The 16,644-nt window shown below is 30.7% G+C and overlaps 1 long non-coding RNA gene across 1 annotated transcript in view; it reads left to right on the top strand.

Moving 5' to 3' along the window:
• Positions 1-16,644, top strand: part of LOC148304144 (uncharacterized) — a 192,753-nt gene that overhangs the window by 150,586 nt on the left and 25,523 nt on the right. The window contains exon 9 of the long non-coding RNA XR_015838382.1: positions 15,329-15,449. This is a non-coding gene — a long non-coding RNA (uncharacterized LOC148304144). The remainder of the gene's footprint in view (positions 1-15,328; positions 15,450-16,644) is intronic.

Raw genomic sequence — 16,644 nt, 5'->3', positions numbered from 1 at the left:
GCAACATTTCCAAAGCCCATAATACAAATACAGACAAGTCGGTTGTAAATTATATACAGTAGACTCCCGATTATCCGGTATCGTTTGTCCAAGCTGCGGATAAACAGAGATAGCGAAAAAGTTTATGTCAAGTATTTATTACGCCAACTCCTGTATCGAGTTTGGCTCGACATTATAACGCTCAATTTATTCAAATAATTTCCAAACAAAAAAACTAATATGTTACACTTTTCTAATACAATCTTTTTATGACACCCACTTTGTATGTTTTGTAAATCAATCATGGAATTGATTCTAAGTAAAAAAAGTATTAATCAATAAGCCATATTTTTATTTTATTGTTTATTTGATAAAGTTGCCATATATTTTTAATAATTTAATAAATTTTCTAGACATTTCTACCTTGACAATCCTTAAATTCATTATGCTACATATGTTCTCCAATTTCTTGGATTTCTCCAATTCATGTGTATGAGGTATTTTAATTTAAAAAAATATTATTTTAGTGTCTTCAGTTAAAGTGTTACAGTTAAGTTCATAAGACTTTGTCGTTACCAGCATCGTCAAATTACCAGTAACTACTGGTTTAGTACCTACCACCAGTCAGATGATGTCGAAAAAACTAAATATATTGTTTTTTATTAGACGTTTTATTAACTTTTTCAGAAAGAGTTTTTTTCAGAAAGTTATAGGCCGTCTTACCCAGGCACCCTTTTTAACAAAGTATAAATTCTATAAGGGTTGTAAGGTCTAATTGTTGGCACGGGTGCTCTTGAACTCTAACCCTTGATGTAGGGGTTCAATAAATATTTTAAACACGGTGAATCGCAACTGGTTTCCAATTATACATATCTGTCATATATAGTAATCAAATAATACGTTTTTTAAATATATAAAGTTACTTAAATTAAATCGATTTTTTTGTTATTTTTTAATCAGTATTCAAAAACCTTATCCTAGTATTTATATCAAAATTGTTCAGTTGGTTAAAAGATATTGCTTTTTGGCAATAAGCCGGATAATGTTCATATATCTTCACAAAAAGTAAAATAAGGAAATAATAATTTCTTGTGTTTTTTTGTAGATACTTTGCGGCACATTTTATGAAACTTATTACCACTCTCATTTTTATTAATTAAAATGTAACTTTGTTTTAAAATCACGATAAATATTTTATTATTACCTATTATAATGTCTACCGGTTTCGAAGCTAACCGCTTCAGGGCGGTTTGCTTCGAAATCGGTAGGTAGACATTATAATTAAGTTAAAATTAAATATTTACAGTGATTTAAAAACGAAGTTACATTTTAATAAAAAAAAAATATTCAAAGTTAGTGCTTCAAATATAAATTAAATACTTTTATTTAAGTTACTTTTCTCCAACTGGATTCGACTTTAATTAATTAAGTTTAATTTTCAGCTTTAAACCGGCTGGAGAAAAGTACAAAAATTCAAAGTGGTTAAAAAGTTAAGATTTATTTTATAAAGCTAAATATATAGTTATTTAACTTAAAGTATTATTAACCTTAAGATTTTATCATTTCTTTACCTTTCGCCTTTCGATTAATTAATAATTATTAATTACAGTAATTGTTGATCTTAATTCTAGAAAAAAATGTAAAAATCATAGGAAAAATTAACTTAACGTTTAAAAATCTTTGCCCAGTATCAAAAATCATAAATTTTGTGTTAGCAATATTAATAAGTAATAAAAGTTTTTTTTTAAAGTTTATTTAGAATTTTCGTATTAAACTTTCACATTGAAAACTGCAAATAAAGGGTGAATGTTATAAGTAAATAAATTTTAAAAAAGTGCAAGAGATAGCAGATAACGCCTGAAATCAATTTGTTGTGATCGTAAAACAAACATGTTTACCGCCAAACCAGAAAAAATACACCCACAGCAATATAATAAGTGTGGCTTAATAAATTGGCACACTGCGCCAGTCATTTTTATTTTTATAAATAATACTTAATGAAGCGAAGATTTTTAAATATATTTTTTTTATGTTTAGTCACCTTTGCGAAATGTTTATAACTATTAGATAAAACACAGAACGCAAACAAGGTTACGATTACAAAAAATATTTTTGTCTCAGTAAAAATGTTTATGTGTGTGTCTATATGTATGTGTGTGTGTGTGTGTGTGTGTGTGTGTGTGTGTGTGCGTGTGTGTGTGTGTGTGTGTGAGTGTGTGTATGTGTGTGTGTGTGTGAGTGTGTGTGTGTGTGTGTGTGTGTGTGTGTGTGAATGAGTAGGTACTTAACCTGAAGCTTGAACCAAAATTTACACGTATGTAATCCTATAGTATTTCAATTTAAGCTGTCCGAGGTCATTGTAGATTTGTCAAAAATAAATACGAATACTTATATACATTTTCATATTTTGTATATACTTTTATTTTATTTATTTCCCCACCAAGCCCTCTTTTTTGCCTTATTTGTGGAGTTCTTTTTATTTACTTTTTTTTTAAATCTATTTTAACACGCGTGAAAAGAAAAAAGTATTGTAATAAAACATTTTTTCAATATTAAAACTCTTGATTGTTTACCCATTCCATTATTTTGCCTTTGCTCTTTTTTGCCCTCTTATCTTCACCGGCACAAAATTAAAAATGGAAAGATCTATGTATTGAAGAGTTTACTTCCACAGTTATTGTTCACTCTTGGGATAATCTACCCTTCGTTTTGGGTGAAGCAGGTATCATTGTCTTGCACTAGAAGATTTTTATACTTTTTAAAAGTTTTTTGTTCAACATTGAAATTAAAACCAAGTTATTTTTTTAGTTAATTTCAATATCAAAATAAATATTTTATTGTTGCGGGAACGAAGTACCACATAATCACTAAAAAAGAGTGCAAGTTAAAGGGATGTCATCTCATGCAATCAAATTTCATACAATCGCAGGTCACATTCTCATTGAAATACAAGACTTTATTTTGAGTAAATATGTACTGTAGCTTTATTAAATCTTGGCATTCTTAGTCTGTTCAGACACTTTTAGTTAAATTATCAACTTAATATTCTTGTGACGATATCGTTAAATTTTATAAGCCCATTTGTAATATGAAAATTAATATTGTTAAATATATTGGCGCAGACTTCGACGCGTTGATTTAATGGGAAAAATATAAAAAATGAGTTTAAATTGAACATTGAAAAAATCTGTATTACTGCCCGTACGCAAAACCAACATGAAAGCGATGGAAGTTATAAAGTATTTATTTTTATATTAAGATTCAGAAAAATAATAATATCAAAAACTTTTAAGTAGATTTTTCCTGTTTGGGGAAAATTTAATTTTTTGATTATTTTGTTTTCTCATACCTTATAAATGACATACTTTACTACTTTTTTATTCTCGGAAACAGTAGGGAAAGAAAAATATTGAGCAATAATTAGATTAATAATTTAATAATAATCACTACGTGGGAATAATTTTCCATTTTTTAAATAAAAATTACTTGGTTAATACCATAATTTAAAAAAGTGATATTTTCCGAGTAAAATTTAAATTAAAAACCAAACTTTAACTAAGCGTATTTACCATAATTTATTTGTTACAAAAGGATTAAGAAGTATATACATTGATAATAATTAATTTGACAAACACGATGTTCGACATTTTTAAGCTATTGTCCTTGTAATGGGATTTTAAAAATGCAAATAATTTACTAGTTTATAATTTTATTTAATAAAACATTAAAAACCTTAACAAAGCGCAGATAATTTCGTTGTGATAAAATGAAGTATAATATACTCGTACATATATAAAAGTCATTGATAATAATAATTATTTTGCAATCGGTGACATTTTTCAAATCTATTTTTCTTGTCATGGAATTTTAAAAAAAATATAAATATTCTAGTTTTATCTGTTATTTATTTATTATTACATTATTTAATTTAAATGTAATAAAATTATTTCAAATTCATTTCAGTGAAAATGAATTATCTTTTCCCCGTTTTCCGTTTGAGGGGGTGTACCTACCCTATCCCGTCTCCCATTTTTACGTTTGACTGACAAATAATAATAAAAGTACGATGCATACACAACCGATTGTTTGCTTTACTTTCACGTTACATTTTTTATTCAAAAAATTCACGGCCATTGGCGAATTTTTCCGCTTCATTTCGGGGCCAAATTGAGATTAAAAATTTAATGTCGTGATCGATTATATGGTATTCCTAACGATTGATTTTTATCGCCTGTTTTAACGGAGGGGTGATATTTTTGGGTGCTGATCCATTGACCTTGTTTATTTTCATACATTATGGTCATACTTTTTTCTAACCCTTATCCGCATATGCAATGGTGCATAAGGCACTGCGTCGTAATGACATATATATTTGAGTGTTATCTTGATCGTTACATAGGTGATGGAAGTTGATCAATCCTGTGCTTCAGGTTATTATATCAATTATGGGTTGTCACATAAATTCGTGTGTATTCTTTTTATGTATAAGTGCGGCAAAATAATGTATGATAGATGTTCGAAAGGAGATTGCAAGCATTATCGATATATTTATATATATATATATATATATATATATATATATATATATATATATATATATATATATATATATATATATATATATATATATATATATATATATATATATATATATATATATATATATATAATTAATAGGTGTGTTGAGATGGTTTAGCATATGAATCGAATGAGTGAAGAAGAATAGTTAAGAAGTAAAACAAATTTATGAGGCAAATAAATAAAAAAAAAACGATAATATGGGCGCAGAGTATTTCAAATACGTACTTGAAAGTGGTCAGATCAGGAGCCTGAATAATCGGCGGGTATGTATGAGGAGATGCATAAATTAAGAAGAGGAGATATTGTTTGGAAAGATCGGCGTAGGGTTCAGATTTCTCTGCTTACCTCTGCGGAAAAGCGGCGTGATGGTTAAATGGTCTAACATTTTTTCTGATCGCATTTTAAGCCCTTCGTATCCAATATGACATTGATATTTTTCGAGAATTATTTCAAATACAAGTACTACTACTACTAACCCTTTTTCGCATCCAATGATGTATAGGGCACTGCATCAAATCGATGAAATTTTAATAAAAACATAATTTGAAATACAAAGCAACTAACGTATTATGTAATTTATGTTTACAACATTTTTAATGTGTCCAAATGTGGTGAATAAAAAAACTTATCAAAGTATTGGTAAAGCCGCATAAAAATTTAAAATCATGTTTTAGGCGTCTCCCAGTATGTCAATTAATTTGGTTCACAAAATTTTTGGGTATCCTTGTTCCTTGGACACACTCAAAATGATATGAATTAAATAAGCTCCATAAAAAATATTTAATGATCTTTTCAGTCAACTCCTAGTATGTTAAATAATTCGGTCAGGATTTCACATATTTTATAAAAGGATCTCGCTAAATAATTATTTTCTCAACTCAACCACAGATGCCGTGAACTCAAATACGAAGCGACGTATAATAATTTGATATATGTTGGAGTTTAGAAAAAAATAGTACTTAGTGTGGTTGTCAATTATGGGTGGAATGGTAAATATTATACATGTGTAAAGTGATCACTTAACCAGCCAATGAAAGGTCAAAAGCTCTGTTAATACCCATACTTCCATATTTTTCTTCACCTATGTTCAGATGATAAAATAAACAAAATAAAAATTTGAGGAAAAAAACGTTTTCCTACGTATTATTTTTTTTAAGCAGAAAGCCTTAAAAAAATGTTGGCAAATAATCAAATTACCCTTCCAAGAACATTCTCTTTTATAATTCATAATTATTTGTATCCACGTAAAACGGAATAGTAAAAATAAGCCGTACGATCGGTTTTAATAATGCGAATAGTGTGTAGGAACCACCCTTTTCCCCAAACCCCCTTCTCACTCTACCCCCTCCATATGACTGTCTCTCTCTGACGGTATACCTAAACAGTGAAAAGTAGCTGAAAAAATATTTCGCTTTGTGTGAGTGAAAACCCGATGCGTGTGGTAGGCTCGAGAGAAAGCCAGTAGAGGTCCGTCGAAAAATAAATACATAATAATTATAAAATGTAAAACCACTTTCGTGGTGTAATAGTTACCACGTTAAGGCACCATAAGTTTTATAGCCTACACGAGTATCTACTCATGAGTGGATTTACTCTTTATGTTTAAAGTTACTAACATTTTATGTAATTCATGATCGAATATTCTAGGCAAAACTCTTCCTATCTTATTAAATGCATCATTTTAAACAATTCAATGATTCCAAGTTATTAAGTTACTTAGGTAAATGATTTCAATTAGAGTCAGTACTAAAAATTAGAGTTAGTGCAATACTAAAACGCACAATCCTGGTACAAAAAATTTAGACAGCAACGTTTGTCAAAATCGTAAATAAAACAAACATTTTTCGACCAGACGTTCTAGACATATTTAACATGTTTGGGTAAAAACAATATGTTTTGCAGCATAAATTGGTAAATTTAGTCGTAAATCCTTAAAATAAGTCAGTTTAACGTAGTTTTCTCTACTTTACTAAGTAATACATTTAAATAAAACGTATAAATTTAAAAAAATATATGCTTAAATGCTTTATTTTATAATAATTGTTTAGTTTATGGCACATTTTATCCAATTTGGCCGTTACTGTTAAAACGAAACAAATAAAAGAGAATGAAATAATCATATACGTTATTCCACATGCTTTAGTATTCCACGCATGAATATTCTAGTTCATTATTTTCCTTTATGTTCGTATTAAAGCAGCGAATTCCCAAGCAGGTTAAAACCTGTCTCAATATTTAAGACGAGCTGTTTACATTTGCTTAACAGGGGTCAAGATGCATATTCACAGAGGGTCAGAAAAGTTGACCTTCCTGTTTGGGGTGAAGAATGAGGTCCATGGTAAATTATTTTAATTTTGTAACGGCGGTTACCTGTTACGCAGGAACAGGTTGTCAATTCATCTCTTGATATTTCATCTCTTAAGTAAAAATATACAAAGTCAAACCGGTTTTACCCTGTTTGTATTTACAAGTTCTCATCTTAAGTAGTAATTAAAAATATTTGTATCGTATTTAAATTTCGAGGTGGAAGATCAAGTACCGTAAAAGACGTTAAAAATTTTTTTACTGCCTTAATTATTTTAAAGGGGGAAATCTATATTAAAAAAAATACTTCGTTATTATGCCACATATTTCATGATTATATACATATTTCGTACAATGAACATTTTTTTATTCTCATAAATCAAAAACGTATTAAATGCGTTATGAATTTATTTCACTTTATACATATTTATAATAACTTAAGTTCTTCAAATTGATGTTGAAATGTAATTTTTATTTGATCAAAAATAAGTCAAATTTGTTTACTTGTGATATGTAGTTAAACATGTTAATACTGTACTTTTTTTTATATTACCTCAAAGCATTATTAACTTTGTGGTATGGTATTATAACACTCTCCTTATTATCCATCGTTCACATTGTGCAATATCACTTTAAAACACTTTTATTACACTTAAAAACAGTATACATATACAGGACATGATGATGGAATGTTTATTCCGAAACCGGTAGTAATAAAGCAGTGTTTTTAAGTGGCAGTTTACATAAAGTGAACATTGGAAGATAAGCAGACTTTTGTACTATAATAAACATTAAATTTGAATTGTGCATAAACAATATACGATGGAATTTCGTACAATAATATGTTAAGTAAACGAAAAAATTACTGTTTATTATATTCAATCAATTATTTTCAGACATGGCCAATCACAAACATCTAGTATCGTATGCAAATTTTGAAAGTCGATAAAATAAAAGCATGGCGTTCTCTGAAATTCCCGTGTATGTGCGCACGCACACATATACATGCGCGTAGAAAGTTTATAAAATCTGCCCGATGTTCGGGCGAAAAGTTTCAAAAATCCGGACGAAACTTTGTCGGATCAATCGCGAGGACGCGCTATAAATTTCGCCCGGCAATTCCTAGCGGCGGATTTGCAATTCGCGGGCGAAACTTAGCAGCCCTGTGACGACTGCTGAAGTGGTGTTTGTAAATGGGCGGAGTTTTTGGTTGAAATTTTGCCGCGCGGCCAATGTGGGAAAGGGTTGCAAGAAAAAGTAAGGCCGTTTCAGTCGCTCTCGAGGGAAGTTGTATCGTAAAGGGTGTTCCTTCTCTTTCACCCTTCCCCCCGTTCGGCGTCGAATCACCCTTTTGTCATGTGCACTATTTATCAATTTAACGTGAGTTTTTGGCATCATCATTTTTTTTCTTGAATTATAGCTGTTATAATATTTGGATCTAGTTTACGTACTGACATACGGTTTGTGTGAGTTCAAATTAAAATCCTGGCAGCCTGAGAGTAAGACGTAAATTTCTTACAATATCACGCAATTTATTTATGTTTTTTAAATGTTTAGTAATACCTAATAAAAACAGATGTAAAAATACTGTGAATCTATCTATCACAAGCACATTTTTTCTCATAAATACGAGTTCATTTGCTAGATCTACACTAAATATTTTGTACTAATCTTTTTTGTTTCTGAGGTTAACTTAATTGGCTTGTTTAATGTATATCTTTTAATGTTTTGTTTTACATATGTTGCTGTTGTTAACCCAAATTAAAAAATAAAAGTAAAAAATACTCTATTTATTCTTTATTAAAATAATTAAAAATAAGTATTTATTATTATCTCATTTCATTTGTTTCCAATTTCACTTCTGCACCAAAGGAATACCAGTGTGATGATCGAAATTGATTTTGTCAGTATGTTGTAATTTTAAACTTAATATCAAGAAACTTTGTCGGAAAACATAAATAAAACTTTGTTATTATGTCAACTATTATGCTACAGTCACTCTAAAAATCACCGTTTATCCATCAATTTTTAATTCTTTATTAACTAAAATTTTCTTACGTCGATGTCTCTTATGAACTAAGAAAAATAAAGTAGGTAAGTATATAGATAAAGTAGGTAAGTATATAGACAGAGGAAGACCGAGAAAAACATGGCACGATCAGGTATGCCAAATACTTGAAAGTGGTCAGGTTAGGAGTCGTAACAATCGGCGGGTATGTATGAAGAGATGCATGAACGTGGAAGAGGCGAAGAATGTTTGCAAGGACAGAGTGGTGTGGCGTTCTATTCTCTCTGCCTACACCTGCGGGGAAGCGGCGTGATGGTTAGTTAGTTAGTTAGTTATATATATTTCGAAAACCCGTTAGAATCGGAGTATCTACTATATACTCATCATATAACATGATTTATAAAAATATCTTTTTCGTAAGTAGGTAATATTTATGTTAAAATTATGACAACTTAACTTATGACCATCTCAACATAGATAAAAAAAGAAAATGATACTAAGTCTAAGTATAAACAGGGCTTATGACCAGTCATATGCTGGTTTAAACCGAGGAGCACGATCAAATACTTGAAATAAATTAAATTAAATATTTAAAAGTGGTCGAAATAATCGGTGGGTACATACATAGATTGTTTTCAAAGATAGATTTTCCACCTACCTATCCCTGCGGGGAAGAGGCGTTATGATTAGTTAGGTAACCAGATTTGTGAACAAGGATTTGGACACACAGAAAATATTTATTCGTTTGATTTTTAAAACAATTAAACTCAGCGTATTAAATAAATGTACTAGAAATATCAAATGTATAGTAGATGAGGTTAAAATATGTTTTTCAAATACATATTACAAAAAACATGCTGTTTCTGAATTTAAATCCTTAATTAAGTCGAGTAATGTTGAACATTTTAATAATAAATTAAAATGTAAAAATAAGGGTATTTGGAAAATACGTCCGCTTTAACAAAGCTTTATTATAATGTTTATTAAAGGGAAAAGTTAAAGTTTGCCGGGTTGCCTGTTCCATGATAAACCCATAAGGCCCCAAAAGGGTCGGGTCTGGGTCTAATTCCCTGAAGTTTGTGCGGCTCCGGGCAGTTAAATTATTCTCTTATGTCCACCCCTGATGCGGCCAGCGGGCAGCGGGCAGCGGGCAGCGGGCAGCGGGCTGTGCCCACCCTTAATCCTACCCTGGGAGGACCTCCGAATGCCCTCCCCTCCTTCGCACAACACGAGAACTCTACACTTAATTGGATTCATGCTTTGAAAACATTATATTTTATCTTTTAGTCACCTAAAATCTCCTTTTACATAGGTGGATATACTCGTTCCATACATCGCTCACTCCTTCCAACAACGTCATATATCAAAAATCGTAAATTTTTGGGTGTTGCCTGTTTTCGGAATGCCTATAAAATGTACTATATCCTAGCAAAAGCGGCATATTTTTAACTTAATATTTACCCGCTACAGGGCAGAAAGTGTTGTTTTTGCATTTTGAAGAAAATGTAGTATTGTTTTATTATTTTTTTAAATATTTTTCAAATGGAGTAAAAACATTCATGTTTTACCTAAAAAGAGCTGTTGCACAATAAAAGTTCAATAAGTGGCTTCATATTTATTTTTAATACATTTGATTATATTTTTAAACTTTAAAAACGATCTCCTGAAAAATCAAGTTTTTTGATATGCTTATGGCGTTGTTGAAAAGAGTGAGCGATATATACGAGGACGAAATTCTAATAGTAGATTCGTTTGACATATTGTGAGTAATACTACATGTCTATCAATATATAAGTGCTTATATCGCTCACTCCTTTCAAGAACGTCATAAATCAAAAATCGTCAATTTTCACTTGTGCATGTTTTCGGAATGCCCATAAAATGTACTATATCCCAGCAAAAAAAGGCATATTTTTAACTTAATATTTACCTGCTACAGGGCAGAAATGTTGTTTTTGAATTTTGAAGAAAAGGTATTTTTTAATTATTTTTTTAAATATACTTAATATTTTTTAAATGGAGAAAAAACTTTTAGGTTTTGCCTTAAAAGATCTGTTGCACTGTATAAAGTTTAATAAGTGGCTTGATATTTATTTTTAATACATTGTAAAATATTTTTAAACTTTAAAAACGTTCTCCTGAAAAATCAAGTTTTTTTTATTTATGACGTTCTTGAAAGGAGTGAGCGATATGTATAATGGTCTAATATGAAGGGATCACAAAAAATTGTTTGGAATCTTAAAGACGAACAACAACAACAAAAAAGTATTTAATTAGTTGCCTTTGTATGTATTTAATTAAATACCCTTGCCAATGTACAAGGATTAAAAGCATATTTATTTTATGTCTTAAAAATGATAGCGGATGTGTAAAGTTAATGAAAAATGAATAAGGTTAATCTCTAAAAACAAAAATAAAGATACATTAATGCAATAGCCACAATGGATTCAATATGTTACATCTTACATAATCACGATTTGTCACATAAATCATATATTTGTCTTATTCATTGGCGTTTAATTTGTTGAACTCCATTTTAATTTATATATTAAATAATATATTGAGTCTACTGAATTGTATTTTATTATTAAAACACATAAAAATAAAATTTGTGTCAATCATTTCGTCTAGTGGCATTTTCAAAGTACTGCCAATGGCGAAATAATTGTCACATTTTTTTTTGTGTTTTTAATAATAAAATACACTTTAGTAGACTGTAAAAATCGTTGTTTGATTTAAATATTTAATATATTAATCAATGACTTATTTGCCTAGCTGGTATTTAAGATAATAGGTATTTAAGATAAAGATTTTATAATGAAAATATAAACCATTTTATACTACGGAGTCGACAGTACTAGGATGGGGAAAATGCTAAAATTAGTATAATACATTTAGTGAGGTATAAATAAGCGAGAAATGAGAATATATATTTTAAATTGTTGACATTTCAAGCGAGTGGAAAAAGGGGAATCCACCCCTATTTCCGTGCAGACGCAGACTTTAACCTGGAATATAATCTCCCACAAGACTGCTATAAATTATGCTGGAAAACTGGAAATAAATAAGTAGAGAAAGACGGCGCGGAAGGGTTTCCGAGGGAAGCATTAGGCACCCTTCTCAGTGGTCGCCTGGGGCGGCGTAGTTCTGCAAGGGGCCGGACGCAAAAAGGCAATTAATATCTGTTAGGCTTTCGGCTCAGTTTCGGCCGATTAAAAGACTTGATTTATTACTACGTTGGAGGAAATTGCACGTAGAAAATAAGGTATTTCATAGAAATGCCATAATTTTTATTGAAAACTATCTTTACTATTATGTTCTCTGCGTAATCTAACAATGATGTTTGTGTGTAAGCACTTAAATAACTAAATAATAATTTACTCGTTTATTATTTATTTTCTTTTATGTACATGACAATTTCCATCATACATTACATAAAAAGCATTTATAGCTAAAGGTATTATATACCATAAGGTACCATATACACACACATACATACACACATACTTATACATACATACATGCTTGTATATGGACAGGTAAATAAAATAAATAAATATTTACAATTTATATTTGAAGCACTAACTTTTTGATTTTCCATTTTATAATTAAAATGTAACTTTGTTTTAAAATCACTATAAATATTTTATTGTAGTTTAATCATAATGTCTATTGGTTTCGAAGCTAACAAGTAGACATTATAATTAAGTTATAATAAAATATTAATAGTGATTTTAAAACAAAGTTACATTTTAATTATAAAATAAAAATTTATTTTATCTGTTTATTTAATCCACAATTTTGATGATCATTTAACCCTTACCGTACGTAATTGCATAGGACACTGCTTAATTTAAATACAGTATTATCTTGATCGTTAATTACATACAGGCAAGGTGATAAAAACTTCAGATCCAGGTAATATCAAATAAATATTTTAGTGAAAAATTACCCACATGTTTTTGACCCCCATCCCTGAGAATCAAACCCGGTGCGTCCAGCACGGTAGCTATATACGTTAACCATTACACTACGAAGGCGGCGATTAATGTATGATAGAGGAAAAAAAACAGGTCGATATCAGTTGCCAAATAAACTAAGAACGTCAAGTAAATAAATTTTTATTTTTTAAACTGTACAATCGGGTTTTCTGTTTTCAAAACCATTTTTGAGCACTCACCATCCCAATAATTGAAAGTCCAAACAGCGTCAGAGTTGTGCTGTAAGTTACGGTAATCAGGGTGGTCCGGAAAGCTCTCAACCTTAACTTTTCCATTAGCCCTTACCCTTACAGGCACGAGAGCAAAACCTAAATCAACTTGTGTAAGCAAATTCCATTTAATTGTTATAAAATATAATAGAATATAATCCCGCAGGGTAGTCAGAAAAAATTGAACGGGCGAGTGGGGAAAGATAGTATTTCATGTCTCAGTTTTTTGGAAAACAAAATTATTTTTTTCTTATAATTTTTGTTATAAGTTTTACTAAAAAGTTTCTTTTTTCACAATTTAGTCAAAAAAGAATATTCGCTATTGTAAAAAGCATAAAAAATATATGTACAAAATAGTGTTGATTATATGTGAAGAGAAATATACTACGCCAATTAGTCCTTTGTCCTTAAATGATAACAATAATTTCATTAATTGATTCGGCTGTAACTTTGTGGTACTTAATATATTTCCATTTTTAATTGTAACTTTACTTAGTTAATACCACTGTTTATAAAAAATCATTGTGACACGTGTTTCCATGCATTCTGCATCATTTTCATACGGCGATTGATTTTAGGAAATAGTGGTATTTACCAAATAAAACGTAAATTAAGAATATTTTTAAAAATACAAAAAATATAAAAATATAAATAATAAATAAAAAAATCAACTCGCTTAGTTATTTCCTACATTATGTATTTTGATAGACTGTAATATTGTGTTCATGTAGGTACCTACTTCAAGTGCTCAGTACCTAGCCGCCGAGTACGCGGGTAGGTAGGTACCTACCGCGCGAGGAAAATCTTCACGCTTAATTTGACGCCGACAACAAGGCTGGCAATCCTGACGTTCGCTAATCGTTCCGAATTTGAATATTTAAAATTTCCCTTACGCGCGAAATTAATATGTGCTTGTAAGCAGGACCGTCAGCGGTCCGGGCGGGGTGAGAGGGGGGCATGGGGGAAGCGAGGGGGAGGGGGGTGTTGATAATTTCGCGCAGATAGCCGGGACGCCATTTTGTTGAGGCGCCGAGGGGCCGGGCGGGGGAGGCGGGGAAGTGCAAAGGATCGGGAGTTATCGCGGAGTGTCGAGAAAAAAGAGAACTAATGATGGATGCTCGCCTTGCCGTCAGTGGCGGACTTGGGCCGTTCTTATAGAAATTTTCTTTGATTTATGCTTCTAAGAAAAATAAAATTGAATCGCTTATTTCTACTGTGACAGACGCCGTGGCCTAGTTGGGTAGATGCTCGACTGCCAATTGCAAAATTAATTCAAGAAATATTATATATAAAACTTAAATCTAGTAAAGAAATATTTATATTCAAATGATCCAGGTGTTTTTTTATTAGACAGAAGTTGTATTTTACTGCGTAGTAAGGTGGTGGAAGATGAACAGTAAAAAATACTAGTATTTAGCCTTTGGTTTATTATATATCAGTATAACTAGGTAGCTCTAAGTGAGTAACTGGTTTCGAGGAGAGACAAATCTAGAATGCCGCTAGCCAGACTATGCGGGTATATACATGATTGCTTTTGTAATGTTTTTTGTCACCACTGTGTTACCAACATACTCACACTCCTCAAATACTTATTATTTACCTTGCTTATTATGTACAAGGTTTATAGACTAAGTGGATTTCGTTTCTTTTACGAGTAGCTATGATATTTTAATTTTTGTGTTAGGAACCTGTGGAAACTATGTTAGGAACAAGAGAGATAATTTAGTGTGTGTCAATCAGGAATTTCTCAGCATTTACGCATTGCTATCGTCAACTGGACTCCCGTTCCACGAGAAGGGGGTTCGGCATTTTGTGTCCTAGCTTGGTTTATGGTACCAATGACCACTATTTTTTTATCATGTATGATACTACCTCTCGTGAGAATTCCTTATGAACTTGTACGGATGCAATGTCGGATAAGTCCTCATCCAGGCTCTTGCAGCGCGCCTCCAGCTGTTTGTTGACTCTGTTTTGTCTAGATATTTGTGACGTATGTTTCACGTTTACCCTCCCTATCCTTACTTCCCTACCTGCAGACAACCCTTTTAAAAATGGAGGTTTTGTGGGTTACACTTTTTAAAAATATTAAAAAGAATGCCAGTAGAATATAAAAAGCTGATCAACTTGAATATCTATTATAAGAAAAAAATATAAATTTATTTAAAATGAACTTTAAAAAATTATGAACTTTGAAAATTTTGAAAATATCTGCGTTTTTGGTATTATAAAAATGTTTATAATTTTAGGGATCTGTATGCAAGCCGGCCCTGCACAGGAAGGTCCGCAGGTTAAATGGCGCGCACCTAACCCGAGCGTGACTGGGCAGATTTTCTCCTGAAATTAACGAGAAATGTTCCTGATTATTCCGTGAGTAGCTGCCGACTTTTTACAGACCAGTAATTACTCTTCCGCTATTTACTTACACACACATTCGCACACTTGTCGGTGTGTGCTCGCGTCTCTACGTGCATCGCACACACCAACAACCATTCATCTAAAAAAAAACTAGCAATATTCGAACATTTATCGAAATGAACCCACAGAAATATAACTTTTTTTGTTTTTTTTTTATGCATTCATTATTTTAACATTACTGCTGTATGAATATAAAAAACACTCCTTATTATCGAATTTTTAATATTCGTTTTTCTTAGAAGAGAAATTAATAAAATAATTCAATTCTCTACAATATCTTCATCCCTTTTCGTTAAATTAATCATTTAAAAATAATCTGTAAAATCATTGAATTATTGTAATACCCTAGAAATGATATGAATAAAAATAAAATTCATCATCTCGATATTTTTTATTTGGTTTGAAATAAACAATTTTTTGGTAATTTCTTATAAAAATTTCCATTCGTTACCTGAATAGAGATCTAATATATGTCGCTTACAAATCAATTTCGTTTTTATTGATAAATATACAACTGATTTTTTTGTACAAAAAGTTTTCAAATTACATAAAAAGCTTTATGAACATTAAGAATCTAAAAAATATATAAAATAATCAAAAGAAAATGGTTGAAAGATTTTGCTTTCAAAGATTTGATTGCCTAACCTGTAAAATTTCTTTATATGCTCTTAGGATAGTTCTGTATTTAATTTCCTTGTATTTTTTGACCTGAAAGTGTATTTATATGTATTTAAACCATTATATCTCCAAAGAATAAAAAAAATCGTAAGGATATAATGGCTAGAAAATATTGTTTTTTGTCGCTTTAGATTAAAAAAAAACATGTATTCAAAATTGTGCCATGAATGTCTTAATGCAAAATTTGACCCATGTAAAACGTTCGTTGATTTTGCGCACTCATGCGGATCTTGTGCCTGGCTTCAGTCAATAGGATCCCTTTCAAAATGTTTGTAATGAAACCCCCACCCCCTCGTCCCCTTCACGATCCTCCTACACATAAGCAAATGACGGAACCTGCCCCGTTCGAGTGCTAAAGGTATCAATCATCTTGTAAAGCAAGTCATTTTGACGTCAAATGGTGAGATACACGTTTAAATTACACGTGTAATGAACATTTCATATTTTGAACTGAATGTTAAAAATAAAT

This window comes from Brachycentrus maculatus, unplaced genomic scaffold (genome assembly GCF_059751285.1).
Source record: "Brachycentrus maculatus isolate JH-2025_06_01 unplaced genomic scaffold, ASM5975128v1 h1tg000328l, whole genome shotgun sequence".
In the NCBI taxonomy this organism is placed as follows: domain Eukaryota; kingdom Metazoa; phylum Arthropoda; class Insecta; order Trichoptera; family Brachycentridae; genus Brachycentrus; species Brachycentrus maculatus.
The sequence above is the reverse complement of the archived record's forward strand: the minus strand, read 5'-3'. Positions and strand labels throughout refer to the sequence as shown.